This window comes from Bos grunniens, chromosome 18 (genome assembly GCF_055505025.1).
Source record: "Bos grunniens cultivar Pamir isolate PY7600 chromosome 18, Bosgru_T2T1.0, whole genome shotgun sequence".
In the NCBI taxonomy this organism is placed as follows: domain Eukaryota; kingdom Metazoa; phylum Chordata; class Mammalia; order Artiodactyla; family Bovidae; genus Bos; species Bos grunniens.
The window spans coordinates 24,837,208-24,858,449 of NC_141182.1; positions in this window are offsets into that span (position 1 = coordinate 24,837,208).

Consider the following 21,242-nt stretch of genomic DNA (forward strand, 5'->3'; position numbering starts at 1 on the left):
AGATGATCCAAAGTCACTGGATTGTCTCTAGTTTAAGTGATTTTGAAAGTTGCAGATCAGTGATGTTCAGGCTAATTTATGGCTCTTAAAAGAGGGACTGAGCCATATGCAAGCAAGCTGAAAATTCAATTGCTTCTGCAGCTGCAGAAGGCTAATTTCTACATTGATATTTGGCAAAACTACCAACTAGAAAATACCACTCAATTCATATTTTTAAATATTATTATATTAAATGAAATTACACATATTATTTATATACTGAATGCAGTCCTAACATCAAATATGGTTCTTATTTTGGTTGGTATCTTGCTGGAGGGAGCATATTTCTACTTCATCCAGATATAGGGCCCTCTCTCCTCATATTCCTGTCCACCTGCAACCAGATGTTTTATCAAATCAAAGTTGAAATATAAATGACACTTGGTATCCAACATTTTTCATTTAATTCAGAATTTATATGGGGTGTAAGTAGAAGAATTATATGGAGGGTTTTTCCAAAATCCAATGTCCAGCCACACCCCAGTCTAACTGAGGCAAAATCTTCTGGGGAGGGACCTGGATATCCATATTTTCAGCTTTTACATGTTCAATGCACACCCTGAATAAGAACTGCTGAGCATTAATCATGTGGCATATGTATTTTTCTAATTGTTAGAGCATCTTAAAAAAAATCCATTTTTATGGGGCATGGCCAAGATGGCAGAGTAGGAAGACCCCAATTCCACCTACTCTCATGGGCAAACTAAATTATAGCTATTTACAGAGCAATTATCAATGAGAATGACATGAAGACTAGCAGAAAATATTTTGATAGGCTAATAATTAAAGATATTAATTAAAAGAGGATCTACAATGAGATAGGTTGGAGGGGCAGAAATATTATAGTCAAGATCCATACCCCTGTATAGGCAACCCACAAACAGGATTATAATTCTAACTGCAGAGGTTCCCCCCAAGAGTGAGGAGTCGAAACTCCACATTGGGGTCCTCAGTCCAGAGACCCTGCACAGGGAAGATGATCCCCCAAAACATTTGACTTGGCAAGCCAGTGGATCTAACTTTCATGAGAGACAGAAGGCTGTAGGAAACAGAAACTCCACACTTAAGGACACACACAGAATATTACATGCTTGGAGACCCAGGGCAGAAGCAGTCATTTGAAATTACCTGGGTCAGACTCATCACAGTAGGCCAACATCACCCTGATACTAAAATCAAATGAAGATATCACACAAAAAAGAAAATTACAGGCTGATATCACTAACAAACATAGATGCAAATTCCTCAACAAGCTATTAGCAGATTGAATTCAACTATGCAGTAAAAGGAACATATAACATGATCAAGCAGAATTTATGGCAGGCATGCAGAGATAGTTCAATATCTGAAAATCAATCAATATTAAATACCACACCAACAAATTGAAGAATAAAAATCACATGATAATCACAAAAGATGTAGAAAAAGCTTTTGACAAAATTTGACCATTTATGATAAAAACTCTCAAAAAACAGATGTAGAGGAAACAAACCTCAACATAATATAGGCCATCTATGACAAGCCCACAGATAACATCACACTCAATAATGAAAAGCTGAAGGCATTTCCTCTTGTCAGAAACAAGCCAAGGATGCCCACCCTCACCACTTTTATTCAACTTAGTACTGGAGGTCTTAGCCACAGAAATTTGACAACAAAAAGAAATAAAAGGAATCCAGATTTCCTTTTGTTCCTGTTTGCAGATGGCATGATACTACATATAGAAAATCCTAAAGCTACCACTGAAAAAACATTCGAACTCATCAATGAATTCAGTAATGATTCAGGATACAAAATTAATATACAGAAATCTGCTATGTTTCTATACACTAACAATGAACTATCAGAAAGAGAAATTTAGAAAACAATTCCATTCACAATCACATCAAAAAGAATAAAATACCTAAGAAATAAATCTAACCAAAGAGATAAAACACTTGTACTCAAAAAGCTATAAGACACTGACCAAAGAAATTAATGATGACACAAACAAATGGAAAGATACACTGTGCTCATGGATTAGAAGAACTGATATTGTTAAATTGACCCTACTACCCAAGACAGTCTACAGATTCAATACAATTCCTATAAAAATGCCCATGGAATCTTTCACAGAACTAGAACTATTTGTATGGAGACACAGAAGAACCAGAATAGCCAAAACAATATTGAGAAAGAAGAACAAATCTGAAGGTATCATGTTTCCTGATTTCAAACTCTCGTACAAAACTACAGTAATCAAAACAATATGATCCTGGCACAAAAAAGGACACACAGATCAATGGAACAGAGGAGAGAGTCCCGAGTGAACTCACACACATCCGGTCCATTAATCTAGGGCTTCCCAGGTGGCACCAGTGGCACAGAACCTGCCTGCCGATGCAGGAGACATAAGAAACACAGTTCGAATCTCTGGGTCGGGAGGATCCCCTGGAGGAGGGCATGGCAACCCACTCCAGTGTTCTTGCCTGGAGAATCCCAAGGACAAGGGAGCCTGGTGGGCTATAGTCCATAGGGTCGCAAAGAGTCAGACACGACTGAAGCGACTAGGCACACAGCACGCAATCTAGCACAAAGTAAGAATACACGCTGACGGTAGAGACAGCCTCTCCAATAAACGGTGCTGGGGAAACTGCAACATGCAAAATAATCAAACAGGATGACTTTCTCACACCATAATCAAAAATAAATTCAAAATGTATTAAAGACTTAAATGTAGGACCCCAAATCATAAAACTTACAGAAGAAAACATAGGTAGTACATTCTTTGACTTTGGTCTTAGTAATGTTTTTTGGATCTATCTCCCCAGGTAAGGGAAACAAAAGCCAAAACAAACAAATGAGGTTACATCAAACTAAAAAGGTTTTATACAGCAAAGGAAACTATCAACAAAACAAAAAGTCCACCTGCTAAATGGGAGAAGATATTTGCAAATGATATATATGATAAGAGGCTAATATCCAAAATACACAAAGAACTCACAGAACTCAACATCAAAAAAAAAAAAAAAAAAAAAACAACTTGATTTTAAAATGGGCAGAGGACTTGAGCAGACATTTTTTCCAAAGAAGATATACAAAGGCCAGCAGGCATATGAAAATACGTCACTAATCATCAGGGAAATGAAAATCAAAACCACAACGAGGTATCACCTCACACCTGTCAGAATGGCTAATGGCTATTATAAAAAAGACAACAAACGGTGAGGGTGTGGAGGAAAGGGAACCTTCAGCACTGTTGGCGGGAATGTAAATTTGGTGCAGCTACTATGCAATACAGTATGGAGAATCCTCAAAAAATTAAAAATAGAACTGCCATATGATCCAGAAATTTTACTCCTGGCAATTTGTCCAAAGGAGACATAAACACTAATTTGAAATGTTTCTTGCAGAATTATTTACAATAGGTAAAATACAGAAGCAGCCTAAGTGCCATCAAAAGACAAATGGACATTGAAGATATGGTATATATACACATATGTATATGTGTGTGTGTATATATATATATGCTTAGCCATAAGGAAGAATGAGATCTTGCTGTTTTTGACAATATGAATGGACCTAGCAGTTATTATGCTAAGCAAAATAAGTCAAAGAAGGACAATTATCGTATGATTCCCCTTATACAAAACAAATGAAAAAACAAAACAGAAACATAATCATAGATACAGAGAACAAACAGGTGGTTGTCAAGGAGTGGGGGTTGGGTAGAAGACAAAAATAGGGGAGGGAGATTAAGAAATGCAAACTTCAGTTGTAAAACAATGAGTTGTGGATGTAAAATATCCAGCATGGGGGATATAGCAAATATATGTGCTACTGTATATTGAGAGATGGTAACTAGATTTATCATGGTGATTTTTTGGAAACATATAGATCACCATGTTATATAATAGGAACTAACAGAGAGTTGTAGGGCAATTACACTTCAAAAACAAACAAGCAAGCAAGGTTGTGCTGTGTTCAGCAGTGTATGACTCTGCAACCCCATGGACTGTAGCCCTCAGGGCTCCTCTGTCCATGGAATTGTCCAGACAAGAATACTGGAGTGGGTTGCCATTTCCTCCTCCAGGGCATCTTCCTGACCCAAGGATCAAACTTGTGTCTCTTCCATCTCCTGCATTAGCAAGCAGATTCTTTACCAACTGCACTACATAGGAAGCCCAAACAAGCAAATAAACTAAAAAACTCATAGAAAAACAGATTATATTTTTGGTTACTAGAGGCAGGGATGGGGAAGGTGAAATTGTATGAAATGTTGTCAAAAGGTACAAATTTCCCATCATCAGATAAATAAATACTAGAGATGCAATGTATAACATAATAAATATAATTAACACTGCATGCATGCGTGCTAAGTCACTTCAGCCATGACCAACTCTTTGCGACCCTGTGGATTGTAGCCCACCAGGCTCCTCTGTCTATGAGATTCTCCAGACAAGAATACTGGAGTAGGTTGCCATTTCCTCCTCCAGGGCATTGTCCCAACCTAGGGACTGAACCTGGGTCTCTTACATCTCCTGTATTGACAGGCAGGTTCTTTACCACTAGGGCCACCAGAGAAGCCCCGTAATTAACATGTATGTTATATATGAAGGGCTTCCCAGGTGGCTCAGCAAATCTACCTGCCAAGCAGGAAACGCGGGTTTGATCCCTGCTTCGGGAAGATCCACTGGAGAAGGAAATGGCCACCCACTCCTGTATTCTTGCCTTGTTGTTCAGTCTACTCAGTCACGTGCCACTCTTTGCAACTCCATGGACTGCAGCATGCCAGGCTTCCCTGTCCTTCACCATCTCCCAAACTTGCTCAAACTCATGTCCGTTGAGTCAGTGATGCCTTCCAACCATCTCATCCTTCCTTTATCATCCCCTTCTCCTCCTGCCTTCAATCTTTCCCAGCATCAGGGTCTTTTCCAGTGAATCAGTTCTTTGCATCAGGTGGCCAAAGCATAGGAGCTTCAGCTTCAACATCTGTCCTTCGAATGAATATTCAGGACTGATTTCCTTTAGGATTGACTGGTTGGGTCTCCTTGCAGTCCAAGGTACTCTCAAGAGTCTTCTCCAACACCAAAGTTCAAAAACATCAATTCTTCGGCACTCAGCCTTCTTTATGGTCCAACTCTTACATCCATACATGACTACTGGAAAAACCATAGCCTTGACTTATCAGACCTTTGTCGGCAAAGTAATGTCTCTGCTTTTTATACACTGTCTAGTTTTGTCATAGTTTTTCTTTCAAGGAGCAAGTGTCTTTTAATTTCATGGCTGCAGTCACCAGCTGCAGTGATTTTGGAGCCCAAGAAAATAAAGTCTGTCACTGTTTCCATTGTTTCCCCATCTATTTGCCATCAACTGATGGGACCAGATACCATGGTCTTGGTTTTTTCAATGTTGAGTTTTAAGCCAGCTTTTTCACTCTCCTTTTTCACCTTCATCAAGAGGCTCTTTAGTTCCTCTTCGCTTTCTGCCATAAGGGTGGTGTCATCTGCATGTCTGAGGTAATTGATATTTCTCCTGGCAATCTTGATTCCAGCTTGTGCTTCATCCAGCTGGCATTTTGCATGCTGAACTCTGCATATAAGTTAAATAAGCAGGGTGACAATATACAGCCTTGATGTACTCCTTTCCCAATTTTGAACCGGCCGGTTGTCCCTTGTCCAGTTCTAACTGTTGCTTCTTGACCTGCGTACAGGTTTCTCAGGAAATTCTTGCCTGGGAAATGTTATGTATGAAAGTTGTTAAGAGAGTAAATCCTAAAAGTTTCATCACAAGGGGAAAAAAAGTTTACTATTTCCTTAATTTTATATCTGTGAGATGATGACTGTTCACTAAAATTGTGGTAATCATTTCATGATAAATGTAAGTCACATCATTATTCTGTAACCTTAAATTTATACAGTGCATATGTGCTTTTATTGATACTTTTAAAAACTGTTTCTGGCTTCTGAATTTGCAGAAGATCAACTGGATCAAAGGCGGTGCCCTATTTACATTACTGTCTTTTTGTTCTACAAACTCACTTCTGGAAGATCACATCACTTCTTCAACAATACAGGTACATGTATTTCACAGACACTTCTGCTTTTTCATCATTCCAAAAGTATGAATGACATCACCAGATGGTCAACACCGAAATCAGATTGATTATATTCTTTGCAGCCAAAGATGGAGAAACTCTATACAGTCAACAAAAACAAGACCAGGAGCTGACTGTGGCTCAGATCATGAACTCCTTATTGCCAAATTCAGACTTAAATTAAAGAAAGTAGGGAAAACCACTAGACCATTCAGGTATGACTTAAATCAAATCCCTTATGATTATGCAGTGAAAGTGAGAAATAAATTTAAGGGACTAGATCTGATAGAGTGCCTGATGAACTATGGACGGATGTTCGTGACATTGTACAGGAGACAGGGATCAAGACCATCCCAATGGAAAAGAAATGCAAAAGAGCAAAATGGCTGTCTGAGGAAGGCTTACAAATAGCTGTGAAAAGAAGAGAAGCAAAAAGCAAAGGAGAAAAGGAAAGATATAAGCATCCGAATGCAGCATTCCAAAGAATAGCAAGAAGAGATAAGAAAGCCTTCCTCAGTGATCAATGCAAAGAAATAGAGGAAAACAACAGAATGGGAAAGACTAGAGATCTCGTCAAGAAAACTAGAGATACCAAGGGAACATTTCATGCAAAGATGGGCTCGATAAAGGACAGAAATGGTATGGACCTAACAGAAGCAGAAGATATTAAGAAGAGGTGGCAAGAATACACAGAAGAACTGTACAAAAAAGATCTTCACAACCCAGATAATCACGATGGTGTGATCACTCACCTAGAGCCAGACATCCTGGAATGTGAAATCAGGTGGGCCTTAGAAAGCATCACTATGAACAAAGCTAGTGGTGGTAATGGAATTCCAGTTGAGCTATTTCAAATCCTAAAAGATGGTGCTGTGAAAGTGCTGCACTCAATATGCCAGCAAATTTGGAAAACTCAGCAGTGGCCCCAGGACTGGAAAAGGTCAGTTTTCATTCCAGTCCCAAAGAAAGGCAATGCCAAAGAATGCTCAAACTACCACACAATTACACTCATCTCACACGCTAGTAAAGTAATGCTCAAAATTCTCCTAGCCAGGCTTCAGCAATACATGAACCGTGAACTTCCAGATGTTCAAGCTGGTTTTAGAAAAGGCAGAGGAACCAGAGATCAAATTGCCAACATCCACTGGATCATGGTAAAAGCAAGAGAGTTCCAGAAAAACATCTATTTCTTCTTTATTGACTATGCCAAAGCCTTTGACTGTGTGGATCACGACAAACTGTGGAAAATTATTCAAGGGAGAGGAATACCAGAACACCTGACCTGCCTCTTGAGAAACCTGTATGCAGGTCAGGAAGCAACAGTTAGAACTGGACATGCAACAACAGACCGGTTCCAAATAGCAAAAGGAGTACGTCAAGGCTGTATATTGTCACCCTGCTTATTTAACTTCTATGCAGAGTACATCATGAGAAACGCTGGGCTGAAAGAAGCATAAGCTGGAATCAAGATTGCCGGGAGAAATATCAATAACCTCAGATATGCAGATGACACCACCCTTAAGGCAGAAAGTGAAGAGAAACTCAAAAGCCTCTTGATGAAAGTGAAAGTGGAAAGTGAAAAAGTTGGCTTAAAGCTCAACATACAGAAGACAAAGATCATGGCATCTGGTCCCATCACTTCATGGGAAACAGATGGGGAAACAGTGGAAACAGTGTCAGACTTTATTTTTGGGGGCTCCACAATCACTGCAGATGGTGATTGCAGCCATGAAATTAAAAGACGCTTACTCGTCTTTTCTTGGAAGAAAAGTTATAACCAACCTATATAGCATATTCAAAAGCAGAGACATTCCTTTGCCAACAAAGGTCTGTCTAGTCAAGGCTATGGTTTTCCTGTGGTCATGTATGGATGTGAGAGTTAGACTGTGAAGAAAGCTGAGCGCCGAAGAATTGATGCTTTTGAACTGTGGTGTTGGAGAAGACTCTTGAGAGTCCCTTGGACTGCAAGGAGATCCAACCAGTCCATTCTGAAGGAGATCAGCCCTGGGATTTCTTTGGAAGGAATGATGCTAAAGCTGAAACTCCAATACTTTGGCCACCTCATGTGAAGAATTGACTCATTGGAAAAGACTCTGATGCTGGGAGGGATTGGGGGCAGGAGGAGAAGGGGACAACAGAGGATGAGATGGCTGAATGGCATCACTGACTCAATGAATGTGAGTCTGAGTGAACTCCGGGAGTTGGTGATGGACAGGGAAGCCTGGCGTGCTGCAATTCATGGGGTCACAAAGAGTCGGACACACTGAGCGACTGAACTAAACTGAAAAGCATGAAGTATTTAATTACTTTCTTGTTGCAAACTTTAAAACTTTTTTATTTACAGAGAAATCCTTTATTTTTTTTCAGACAATCTTGAATTACTAAATCAAACCCAGTCTTCACCTGTGAATTTCTTCTCATCCAGCAGAGGGCAGCAATGTAAAGGGGGGAAATTTTTCCCTTCCCTCAGGGGTCCTGGGATGCAGGTGCTGTGGTATGCTAGAGCTTAGAAGGAAATGGCAACCCACTCCAGTGTTCTTGCCTTGAGAATCCCAGGGACGGGGGAGCCTGGTGGGCTGCCATCTATGGGGTCTTACAGAGTCAGACACAACTGAAGCGACTTAGCAGCAGCAGCAGCAGCAACAGGAAAAGAAAACCATACAAAACAGTTAAGTTGCAAACCAACACCATTAATCATTGTCTCTTTTCTCTGCGATATTTGGAAAGGGGAGAAGTGTAGTTCATTACCTCAAGGGCAGGAATGGACACACAGATGTAGAGAACGGACAGTGGGGGAAGGGGAGGGGAGGAAAGTGCAGAGAGTGGCGTCGACATATATACACTGCGAGCCGGAAGCTGCTGTGTGGCACGGGGGGCTCAGCTCAGTGCTGAGATGGCCCAGGGGAGAGGGTGGGGCGGAAGGCTCAAGAGGGAGGGGACATATGTGTACATACAGCAGATTTACGTTGTTGTACAACAGAAACTAACACAACATTGTAAAGCAATTATACTCCAATTAAAAAAAAAAAAGTCTGACTGGAATGACTCACAGGCAGAAGAGTTTGGGGCCAGCGATCTTTTCCTTTCCTGTTTTTTCTAGTTTTCCATCAATCCCTCGGGGCCTCATACGGGTCAGAAGCAGTTCCTTCCCCGGCGGATCCTGTTCTTTCTACTCTTCCCTCAGCGGCCCTTTGCACCGTGGTGGACCTTTCTGCCTGACCCCCCAAAGCCCGATCCTTCTCCCTGTCAGCCTCTGGTCTTGGCCACAAGTCACGGGTTTCCCCTCCTGGCAGAGGTGGGGTTCAGGACCTAGACCTGGGAAGCTGCCCTGCCTGGGCGACCACTGCCCTAAGACAGATCCAGCGCACCATAGCCCTGTGCTCTGCTAGTTTGTAAGTGTGCACCTCATTTTATCCCCTGGGAAGGCAGGCGTGGGGAGGAAAAAATCTAACTTGTCATTTGATTGTGTTCAAATACAAGGGAATTCCTGGGCAAAGAGATTGCTATGCTATATGGATGGACTGAGTCTTAAATTTGGACCAGAATGAATGGGGGGATAAAGGCCAGCAAAGGTGTGTAGAAGCTCGGCCATAAATGTGCAGGACAGGGCGAGAGTCAGCCCAATGTGCAGCATGGTGAGTATTATGGTTGCTGGAGTACAACTTTGAGGCTTAGAGAACAGTTTTTATACCTTGACCTGTAGGAAATAGATCTCTTTGTTCACAGTGGGATGATTGATAAAAGGTGAATTTACCTACCTATCCATTCATTCATCCATTATCTATCATCTATATCTATCTATCAGGCTTCCTTGCTGGCTCAAATGGTAAAGAATCTGCCTGAAATGTGGGAGACAATGTGTGAGTTCAATCCCTGGGTTGGGAAGATCCCCTGGAGAAGGGAATAGCAACCCATTCCAGTATTCTTGCCTGGGGAATTCCATGGACAGAGGAGCCTGGTAGGCTACAGTCTATGGGGTCACAAAGAGTCGGACACGACTGAGTGACTAACACATACACACACACATCTATCTATCATCTATGTATCTGAGCCCCTTTTTAGACATACCTCATTTTATTGTCGGAGAAGGCAATGGCACCCCACTCCAGTACTCTTGCCTGGAAAATCCCATGGACGGAGGAGCCTGGTAAGCTGCAGTCCATGGGATTGCTAAGAGTCGGACATGACTGAGCGACTTCACTTTAACTCATTGGAGAAGGAAATGGCAACCCACTCCAGTGTTCTTGCCTGGAGAATCTCAGGGACAGGGGAGCCTGGTGGGCTGCCATCTCTGGGGTCGCACAGAGTCGGACACGACTGAAGTGACTTAGCAGCAGCAGCAGCAGATCAAACCAGTGACAACATTCCCTTAAGCCAAAATCTAATCTAGTGCATGACCCTGACTTCCTTTAATTCTGTGAAGGCTGAGACAGGTGAGGAAGCTGCAGAATAAAAGTGTGAAGCTAGCAGAGCTTGGTTCATAAGGTTTAAGGAAAGAAACTGTCACCATAACATAGAAGAACAAAGAAGTGCCAAGAAACTGCAGCAAGTCGGCCAGATTATCTAGCTAAAATGATTAGCAAAGGCAGCTGCGCTAATGACAGACTTTGAATATAAACAGCCTTCTATTAGAAGAAGATCCAGCTAGGATTTTCACAGCTAGAGAGGAGAAGTGAATATCTGGCTTCAAAACTTCAGAGGACAGGCCGACTCTGTTGTTAGGGGCTAACGCAGCTGCTGACTTTCAGTTGAGTCAATGCTCATTTACCATTCTGAAAATCCTAGGACGCTTAGAAGAATTATTCTAAATCTACTCTGTTTGTGCTCTGTAAATGGAACCACAAAGCCTGGATGACAATACATTTGTTTCCAACATGGTTTGCCAAAAATTTTAAGCCCACTGTTCAGACCTAGTGCTCAGGGAAAAGAAGGATTCCTTTCAAAATATTACTGCTCAAAAGCTCTATTTTCATGCTGCTTAAACATCCATTCTGCAGTCCGTGGATCAAGGGCTAGTTTAAACTTTCAAGTCATGTTATTTAAGAAATACATTTCATTCAGGTTATAGACAATACAGGTAGTGATTCCTCTGATGGACCAGGGCAAAGGAAATTGAAAACCTTCTGGAAAGGATTCATCATTCTAGATGCCATTAAGAACATTCATGATTCATGTGAAGAAGCCCAAATGTCAATATTAACAATATTTTAGAAAAAGTTGATTCCAGCTTTCATGGATGACTTTGAAGGGTTTAAGACTTCAGTGGAGGAACTAACTGCAGATATGATGGAAATAGCAAGAGAGCTAGAATTAGAAGTGGAACCTCATGAAGGGACTGAATTGCTGCCATCTCATGATAAAACTTTTTTAAATTGGAGGATAATTGCTTTACAATATTGTATTTGTCTATGCCATACATCAACATGAATCAGCCATAGGTATACACAAGTCCCCTCTCTCTTAAGCCTCCTTCCCACCTCCCACCCCCATCCAACCCCTCTTGGTTGTCACAGAGCACCAGGTTTAGGCTCGCTGTGTCACTCAGCAAATTCCCACTGGCTACCCATTTAACATATGGCAAAGTATATGTTTTCATGATAAAACTTCAACAGCTGAGGAGTTGCTTCTAATGATGAGCAAAGAAGGCGACTACTTTAGATGAAATCTATTCCTGGTGAAGATGTTGTGAAGATTGTTAGTTCAGTTCAGTTCAGTTCAGTCACTCAGTCGTGTCCGACTCTGCGACCCCATGAACCACAGCACACCAAGCCTCCCTGTCCATCACCAACTCCTGGAGTCCACCCAAATCCATGTCTATTGTGTCAGTGATGCCATCTAACCATCTCCTCCTCTGTCATCCCCTTCTCCTCCTGCCCCCAATCCCTCCCAGCATCAGGGTCTTTTCAAATGAGTCAGCTCTCCTCATCAGGTGGCCAAAGTATTGGAGTTTCAGCTTCAACGTCAGCCTCTCAAATGAATACCCAGGAGTAATCACCTTTAGGATGGACTGGTTGGATCTCCTTGCAGTTCAAGGGACTCTCAAGCGTCTTCTCCAACACCACAGTACAAAAGCATCAATTCTTTGGCGCTCAGCTTTCTTCACTGTCCAATTCTCACATCCATACATGACCACAGGAAAAACCATAGCCTTGACTAGACGGACCTTTGTTGGCAAAGTAATGTCTCTGCTTTTTAATATGCTGTCTAGGTTGGTCGTAACTTTCCTTCCAAGGAGCAAGCATCTTTTAATTTCGTGGCTGCAATCACCATCTGCAGTGATTTTGGAGCCCAGAAAAATAAAGTCTGACACTGTTTCCTCCGTTTCCCCATCTATTTGCCATGAAGTGATGGGACCGGATGCCATGATCTTAGTTTTCTGAATGTTGAGCTTTAAGCCAACTTTTTAACTCTCCTCTTTCACTTTCATCAAGAGGCTTTTGAGTTCCTCTTCACTTTCTGCCATAAGGGTGGTGTCATCTGCATATCTGAGGTTATTGGTATTTCTCCCAGCAATCTTGATTCCAGCTTATGCTTCTTCCAGCCCAGCGTTTCTCATGATGTACTCTGCATATAAGTTAAATAAGCAGGGTGACAATATACAACCTTGACATACTCCTATTTGGAACCAGTCTGTTGTTCCATGTCCAGTTCTAACTGTTGCTTCCTGACCTGCATATAGGTTTCTCAAGAGGCAGGTCAGGTGGTATGGTATTCCCATCTCTTGAATAATTTTCCACAGTTTGTCATGATCCACACAGTCAAAGGCTTTGGCATAGTCAATAAAGAAGAAATAGATGTTTTTCTGGAACTCTCTTGCTTTTACCATGATCCAGCGGATGTTGACAATTTGATCTCTGGTTCCTCTGCCTTTTCTAAAACCAGCTTGAACATCTGGAAGTTCACGGTTCATGTATTGCTGAAGCCTGGCTAGGAGAATTTTGAGCATTACTTTACTAGCGTGTGAGATGAGTGTAATTGTGTGGTAGTTTGAGCATTCTTTGGCATTGCCTTTCTTTGGGATTGAAATGAAACTGACCTTTTCCAGTCCTGTGGCCATTGCTGAGTTTTCCAAATTTGCTGGCATATTGAATGCAGCACTTTCACAGCATCATCTTTTAGGATTTGAAATAGCTCAACTGGAATTCCATCACCACCACTAGCTTTGTTCATAGTGATGCTTCCTAAGGCCCACTTGACTTCACATTCCAGGATGTCCACCTCTAGGTGAGTGTGAGTGATCACACTTTCATAATTATCTGGTTGTGAAGATCTTTTTTGTACAGTTCTTCTGTGTATTCTTGCCACCTCTTCTTCATATCTTCTGCTTCTGTTAGGTCCATACCATTTCTGTCCTTTATTGAGCCCATCTTTGCATGAAACGTTCTCTTGGTATCTCTAATTTTCTTGAAGAGATCTCTAGTCATTCCCATTCTATTGTTTTCCTCTGTTTCTTTGCATTGATCATTGAGGAAGGCTTTCTTATCTCTCCTTGCTATTCTTTGGAACTCTGCATTCAGATGCTTATATCTTTCCTTTTTTCCTTTGCATTTTGCCTCTCTTCTTTTCAGAGTTATTTGTAAGGCCTCCCCAGACAGCCATTTTGCTTTTTCGCATTTCTTTTTCTTGGAGATGGTCTTGCTCCCTGTCTCCTACACAATGTCACGAACCTCCGTCCATAGTTCATCAGGCAGTCTGTCTAGCAGATCTAGTTAAAATAACTAGATTTAACTGTATTATTAAAACAACAGTAAAGATTTAGGATATTACATAAACTTCATTGGTAAAGCAACAGCAGGATTTGGGAGAATTTGACTCCACTTTTGAAAGGAGTCCTACTGCCACCAAATCGCATTGCATGCTACAGAGAAATCATTCATGAAAGGAAGAGCCAGTCAGTGCACAGACTTCACTGTTATCTTTAAAAATTGCCACAGTCACCCCAACGTTCAGCAACCAACACCCTGATCAGTCAGCAGCTATCAACATCAAGGTAAGACCCTCTACCAGCAAAAAGATTATGACTTGCTGAAGGCTCAGATGATGGTTAGCACAATTTTTAGCAAAAAAAGTTTTTTTAAATTAAGGTATGAGTATTGATTTTTTAAAAACATAATGCTATTGAATTCTTAATAGACTATTATGAAAGAAAGAAAGTGAAGTCGCTTAGTTGTGTCCTACTCTTTGCGACCCCGTGGACTGTAGCCTACCAGGCTTCTCCATCCATGGGGTTTTCCAGGCAAGAATACTGGAGTGGGGTGCCATTGCCTTCTCCAGAGGATCTTCCCAACCCAGGTATTGAACCCAGGTCTCCCGAATTGTAGGCAGACTCTTTACCATCTGAGCCACTTGGGAAGTCCTAATAGACTGTTATAGGGTGCAAATATAACTTTTATATGCGCTGGGAAAACAAAAAACTCAGAAATTACCCATCTCCTTACTTTCAGTTTGTGTGCATCTTTAGATCTGAAGTGAAGTGTTAGTCGCTCAGTCATGTCTGACTCTTTGTAACCCCACATGCTGGGGCTCTCCCGGCTCTTCTGTCCATGGGATTCTCCAGGCAAAAATACTGGAGCAGGTTGCCATTTTCTTCTTCAGATTAGATCTGAAGTGACTCTCTTTTCTCTTCTTGTGTTTCTTGAATCCCTATAATGTGAATGGTATTCTGCTTGATGTGGTCCTATAGGTCCCTTAAGTTATCTTCATTTTTTAAAGTTCTTTTTTTCTCTTTGCTGCTCTCTTTTAGTAAGTTCCACTGCCCTGTCTTCCAAGTCACTGATTCTTTTCAATGCTTCTTTCACTCTGCTGTTGAACCCCTCCAGTGTATATTCTGGTTCAGTTCTTGTATTCTGTAGGCCTGTGATTTGTTTGGTACCTTCTCGTGTTTTTTCTCTGCTGAAATTCTGCTATGTTCATCCTTTCCTCTCCCAAATTCAGTGAGCATCCTCATGACCACTACTTTTAGACTTATATTGGGTAAATTACTTATTTCTATTTCATTGAGGTTTTTCTGAGGTTTTATCTTGTTCTTTCATTTGGAAAATATTCCTCTATCTCCTCATTTTGTTTTGCTCTCTGTATTTGTTCCATACCTTGATATTAGGCAAAATAGCTATCTCTCCCAGTCTTGAAGTAACAGACTTGAGTAGGAGATAAAACAGCGTTTAACCTGACCTAGCTTGAGTTGTCTCTTAGTCATTTGTGATTATTTAAGCAGCCTGATTTTTTTTTTAATTTTGTGGTTTAGATTTTTTTTTAAACTTTCTATTTTACATTGGAATATAGTCATTAACAATGTTGTAATAGTCTCAGGCAGACAGCAAAGGGACTCAGCCACATGTATCCATGTATCCCTTCTCCCCCTAACTGCTTTCCCATCCAGGCTGTCACATAGGATTGAGCAGAGTTCCCTGTGCTGTACAGTAGGTCCTTATTGTTATCCATTTTAAATATAGCAATGTGTACATGTCGATCCCAAACTCCCTAACTATCCCTTCCCCACATATCCCTCCCTGACCACCATAAGTTCATTTTCTAAGTCTGTGAGTCTGTTTCTAAGCAGCCTGGTTTTTTTCTTGATAGGTGCCAGTTTTTGAGGGTGTCAAAAACTTTCTGATTTTTCAGACCCCTGGGACCCAGAAATATAAAACTCTTTGCCATCAGAGTGAACCAGGGTATCCCCACTATGGCCTGCATGTGTCTGCCAGCTTTGGGGGAGGGTCACAGGAGCAGTGCAAGGGCAGGGTACTTGCCCAGCCAGGTTTGGCAAGACTGTAGGCACCTACCCAACTGGCTTTGGTGGGACTGCAGAAGCGGTACAGGGGTGAGGCACTTGCTTGGTCAGCTTTGGTGGGGCCAAGGGAAAGTCTCAGATGCCAGACCTCCCCCCCAGAGCTAGCAGGCCAGAGGCAGAGTGCAGAAAACGTGTCTGCCAAGCTTATGTTAGCAAGGTAGAAGAAGCAAAAAGGGTGCCCACCAGAGGCCGTGTCCCCAGAGAGCAACCCAGCAGGTTCCTGCCCCTCCAGCAGATGCTTAAGGATTACCAAATGAATCTTCTTCACAAATGGTCTAGGCATCTTTCAAGCTGCTGCTTTTGTGCTATATCCCAGGAAGTGAGTTTGAGTATAATCTCTCTAAGAGATAAATCTCCATTCCCTATAGGCCCATAGTTCTCCTGAACAGGAGCTCTGTTGGTTTTTAAAATCAGGCATCCTGGGACCTGTCTCTCCAGTTCAGGTCCCAAGGGCTAGTGGGCACAGACCCCTCGCTCCTCAGGGATAAGCAGTGTGTTTTTGATATTCCTCCTGCTTGTGGGTCACCATACTGGGGTGGGTTTGGGGAACACCATGACTCTGCCCAGCCAGCCCATCTTGATGTGGCCCTTTGTTGTAGAGGAGCTGATTTACCATTGGTTACCAGTGAGATATTTTCTTCTGTAAATTTCCTATCTCTAGCTGTGGTCTTTCATTCTTAGAGAAGTCCCTTTAGCATTTATTGTAAAGCTGGTTTTCTGGTATCAAACTCTTAGCTTTTGTTGTTTAATCGCTAAGTCATGGATGACTCTTTTGCGACCCCATGGACTGTAGCCTGCCAGGCTCCTCTGTCCATGGGATTTCCCCAGCATGAATACTGGAGTGGATTGTCATTTCCTTCTCCAGGGAAAATCCAATTTTCCCTACCCAGGTGGATTCTTTACCACTGAGTCACCAGGGAATCCTTCTTTTAGCTTAAACTCTTTATCTTATTTTCAAACCTGAATGATATCCGTCTCAGGTAGAGTATTCTTGATTGTAGGATTTTTCCTTATGACTTCAAATATACCATGCCACTTCCTCCTGACATGCAAAGTTTCTGCTGAAGAGTTAGCTGATGCTTTATGAGAATTTCATTAGGCATAACTAGTTGGTTTAACCTTGGTGCTTTTAATAGTCACTCTTTAACTTTTGACATTTTGTCTTGGTGTGGACCTCTTGGAACACTCTGTGCTTCCTGGATCTGGATTTCTGTTTCCTTTCCCATATTAGGGAAGTTTTCAGCTATTGTTTCTTCAAATAAATTTTCTGCCCCTTTCTCTCTCTCTTCTCTTTCCCTATCCTGAAAATGACAGTATACTTGATATTGTCCCAGCAGTCTTTTAAACTATTCTAATTTTTTTAATCCTTTTTTTTTTCCTTTTGCACTTTGGGGATCCCCACTACTCTGTCCTGCAGTTCCCTGATTTGTTCATTCGTATCACCTATTCTATTGATGATTCCTTCTAGCATGTTTTTAATTTCAGTTGTTGTATTTTTCAGCTCTATTTTTCTTTATACTTTCTAACTCTTTGTTGTGCGTCTCACTGTGTTCATCCATTCTTCTTGAGTTTGTTGAGGCTCTTTATATTCATTACCTTGAACCCTTTATGGAATAGATTGCTTATCTCCACTTCTTCTAGGGTTTTATCTTATTCCTTCCCTTGTAACATATTTTCCTTTTGCCTCCTTTTGCCTAGCTCTGTTTTTATTTTTTTTGTATTAGATAGGTCAGTTACATTTCCCAGTCTTGGAGAAGTGGCCTTATGCAGCAGTTGTCCTATAGGAGCCAGCAGCACACTCCCAGGTCACCAAAATTATAGGCTCTAGTGGTGCCACCTGTGTGGATTGCCAGAGTCCTCCTATTTTGGCAGGGCAGACTACTGTGGGCCCACAGTAAGTGGGGCTGGTCCCTGGCCCAGCTGGCTGCCAGGGGATTCTGAATTGGGGGTAGGTCCCAGGGCTGGTTTCAGCCTGTTCATGGCAGGGCCATGTGCCAGTATGGTTGGCTGCTGACGTCGGGGGGTTTTACAGCTGGTGCTGACCTGTTGGGTGAGGCTGGGTTCTGGGCCTGCTGATGGGCAGGGCTGTGTCCCAGAGTGGCTGACTGCTCAGCCTGAGGGGTCCTGGGACTTGTGCCAACTAACTGGGGGATAGGGAAGAGCCAGTGGTAATGGACTAGAGGGAGGGCTCCCAAATGGCACTTGCTAGCCCTGGTGTCCTGGTGGTAGAACAGGAGCCCATAAATAGCTGCCACTGTAATATTTCTCCTTAGGGGGTGCCCCAGTTGTCTCCTGCCTCTTCAGGAGGCTCTCCAAGATCAGCAAGTGGATAAGACCAAGGCTCCTTTCATATGACTGCTTCCTTGCTGGATCTAAGAGTATGTGATATTTTATGTGCACCTTTCCCAAGGTCTCCAGTTCCCCTGCATGCCGGCCTTCAAAGCCAGAGACTCTGGGGGCTGGCTGGTCTTCCTGGTGTAGGTTCCCCAGGTTGGGGGCCTGATGCAGGCAGGACTCAGACTCCTCGCTCCTTGGGGAGAACCCCTTCAACTGTGCTTATCTTCCTGCTTGTGGGTCACCTACACAGGGGATGTGGGTCTTCTCTATCCATCCTCTTGTATTGTTGTTTCCTTCTTTGTATCTTAGTTGTGGAAAACCTTTTCTGCTAGTCTTCAGGTCATTCTCATTGTTACCCTATTTGGAGTGCCTGTTGGAAGAGGTGAGTTCAGGGTCTTTCCACTGTACCATGTTGGCCACTCCCTTAGAAAATTGTTTTCCTGAAAATAAGTTACTCAGTGGGAAAAGCATACCATGATGATCAGCTAGTAATATAAGGATGGGACCGCCTTGTCCACCATCATGACCACTAGGTAGGTAATCAGGCATTGTCTTCATCAAGGGTCACTGTTACTGCAGTCACTTCCTGGAACTTCAGGAGACTTTTCCTTTTGACACTAAGATCTCTGGACAGAAATAACATTATGTTGAGGCTTCCAGGGTCCTTCTGATGCCCTGTTGTGATTAAGTGATTGGATTCCCCAGATGCAGTCCAGTTCTAGGAATGGCAGAAGCAGAGCCCATGTGGGGAACTTTGGCCTGGGTGGATCTTGGAGGGGAGAGCTGCACTCTTGATGCACAGAAGTTGGGGATATCTGCACCCCCACTTTAACAGTTACCTGGCACCTCTAATCTAGAAGGCTGTCTATTGCCTCCATTCTGCATCCATCTGTTGGGGGTTCCCTCATCCCCACACATCGACTCTCCCTTTCTCTGCTCTGAAAGTAGTAATCATTGTTCTGTCATCTTTCAGCTTCTAAAATACTGTTGCCATCAACTCCTCTTCTGTTTTGTTTGGACACAGCAGCTTGTGCCTTAACAAATGTTATTTTGCTCTCCTTTTAGAAAAACTTGAGAAGGGAGTGGAAATAAATGCATGGAGTTTTAAAATAGATTTTTTAAAATATTTATTTATTTGGCTATGTCGAGGCTTAGTCGTGTTGTGTGGGATCTTTTGCTACAGCCTATCGACTCTCTAGCTGTGGCGGGCAGGCTCAAGAGTGTTCCGGTTCAGTAATTGTGGCCCGTGGGCTTAGTTGCTCTGAGGCATGTGGAATCTTAGTTCCCCAACCAGGGATCGAACCTGCATCCCCTGGATGGCAAGGTGAATTCTTAACCACTGGACAACCAGGGAAGTCCCCATAAATGCAAGTTTTGATCCTTCTTCTTTAATAGCAAGTACCAAACTGCTTTTTAAATAAACACTTAAAAACAATATCATACATGTCATTACATTTTTGACTGCTACATAGCATCCCACAGTAGAAACACTTAATAAATTATATAATCATTTACTTTGTTGGTCATAAGTTATTTCATACTTTTTACTACTATCAGTATCACTGAGGTGAACAATCTGAAACAGACACCTTTGAGAACTATTCTTCAGTAGAGAATCATACAGACATTCAGAATTATTCCTCAGTAGAGAAAGCTGCCGTCTGTGGGGTCACACAGAGTCAGACACGACTGAAGTGACTTAGCAGCAGCAGCAGCAGCAGCAGTAGCAGAGAATAGCTAGGGCCACCCGGATATCCTTTTTAAGTATTTGGATGTGTTTAACTGCTTCAGTCGTGTTCAACTCTTTGCAACCCCATGGATTGTAGCCCACCAGGCTCCTCTGTCCATGGGATTCTCCAGGCAAGAACACTGGAGTGTATTGCCATTTCCTTCTCCGGGGGGGATAGATTTTGCCAAATTGCCCCAAGAAATGCTGTATTAATTTATCTCCTACATCAGTTGTGAAACTTCCTGTTTTTCTTGCCAATACTTGGCACAACCACTAAAACTGTCGTGAGGTGATTCCTTGCCAATTGGACAGGTACAATTTGATATGTATAGTTTTAATTTGCACATCTTGATGTTCATGCTTATACTTTGGAGTGACATTTTATATATATGTGCAGCTTGAAGGGTACTTGAAACCTGGGTGATATGATGGGGGAACCGTGGACTGATTCAACCTCCGCCCGCACCGCACACTTGTGCCCGGTCCCCAGTGTGCTCCTGACCTGCTTCCTAGAAGGACAAGTAAGCACAGAACAAGACAGTGATTCAGGGGAATCTCAGTGGGTTACAACTTCCCATGGCTCCTGTGACCTTTCAGAGTGAGAGCCGAGAGCTCACAAAAATAGATCCTGGGATTTGACAAAACTTGTTGGCAATCTAGCATTTTGGAGATTCTTCTGTTTTATTCTTGCTGAGGTCTGTGGGATCCCCTAAGGAACAACTTTCACCTGCTGAGAATTTAGCCATCTTTGGGAAGGAGAACTCACCTTCCACTGTCTCAGTGAGTGTTTGGAGGGTTCCTTTTCAGATTAACCCTCTTGGCCACTCCAATGGCTTACATGCTTCTGCCAGATTCTACTTTCAGAAACACCCGTGTTATCTTGTCATCCCCATCATCTGGGGTGAAACCCAGCTCTCCTTAACCTGGTACTTTTCAGAGTAAAAAAAAATTGGTCTCTGTCCTTTATTCACCTTTCAGCCCCTGCTGCCCAACCCCAAGAAGTCTCCAAATCCACTTTGCACTGCTGCTAATGTCCTTTCTTCTCTATTCTCCAAATCCTGCTCACCTCTTAATGCCCAGTATGATCAGAAGTCATGGACAAATTTGGGCATGTATATATATATATATATATATATATATATGTATGCTCTGATGGGCTATCCAGGTAGTTCAGTGGTAAAGAATCCACCTGCAATGCAGCAGGAGGCACAAGTTCAATCCCTGGATGGACAAGTTCCACTGGAGGAGGGCATGGCTACCCACTCCAATAT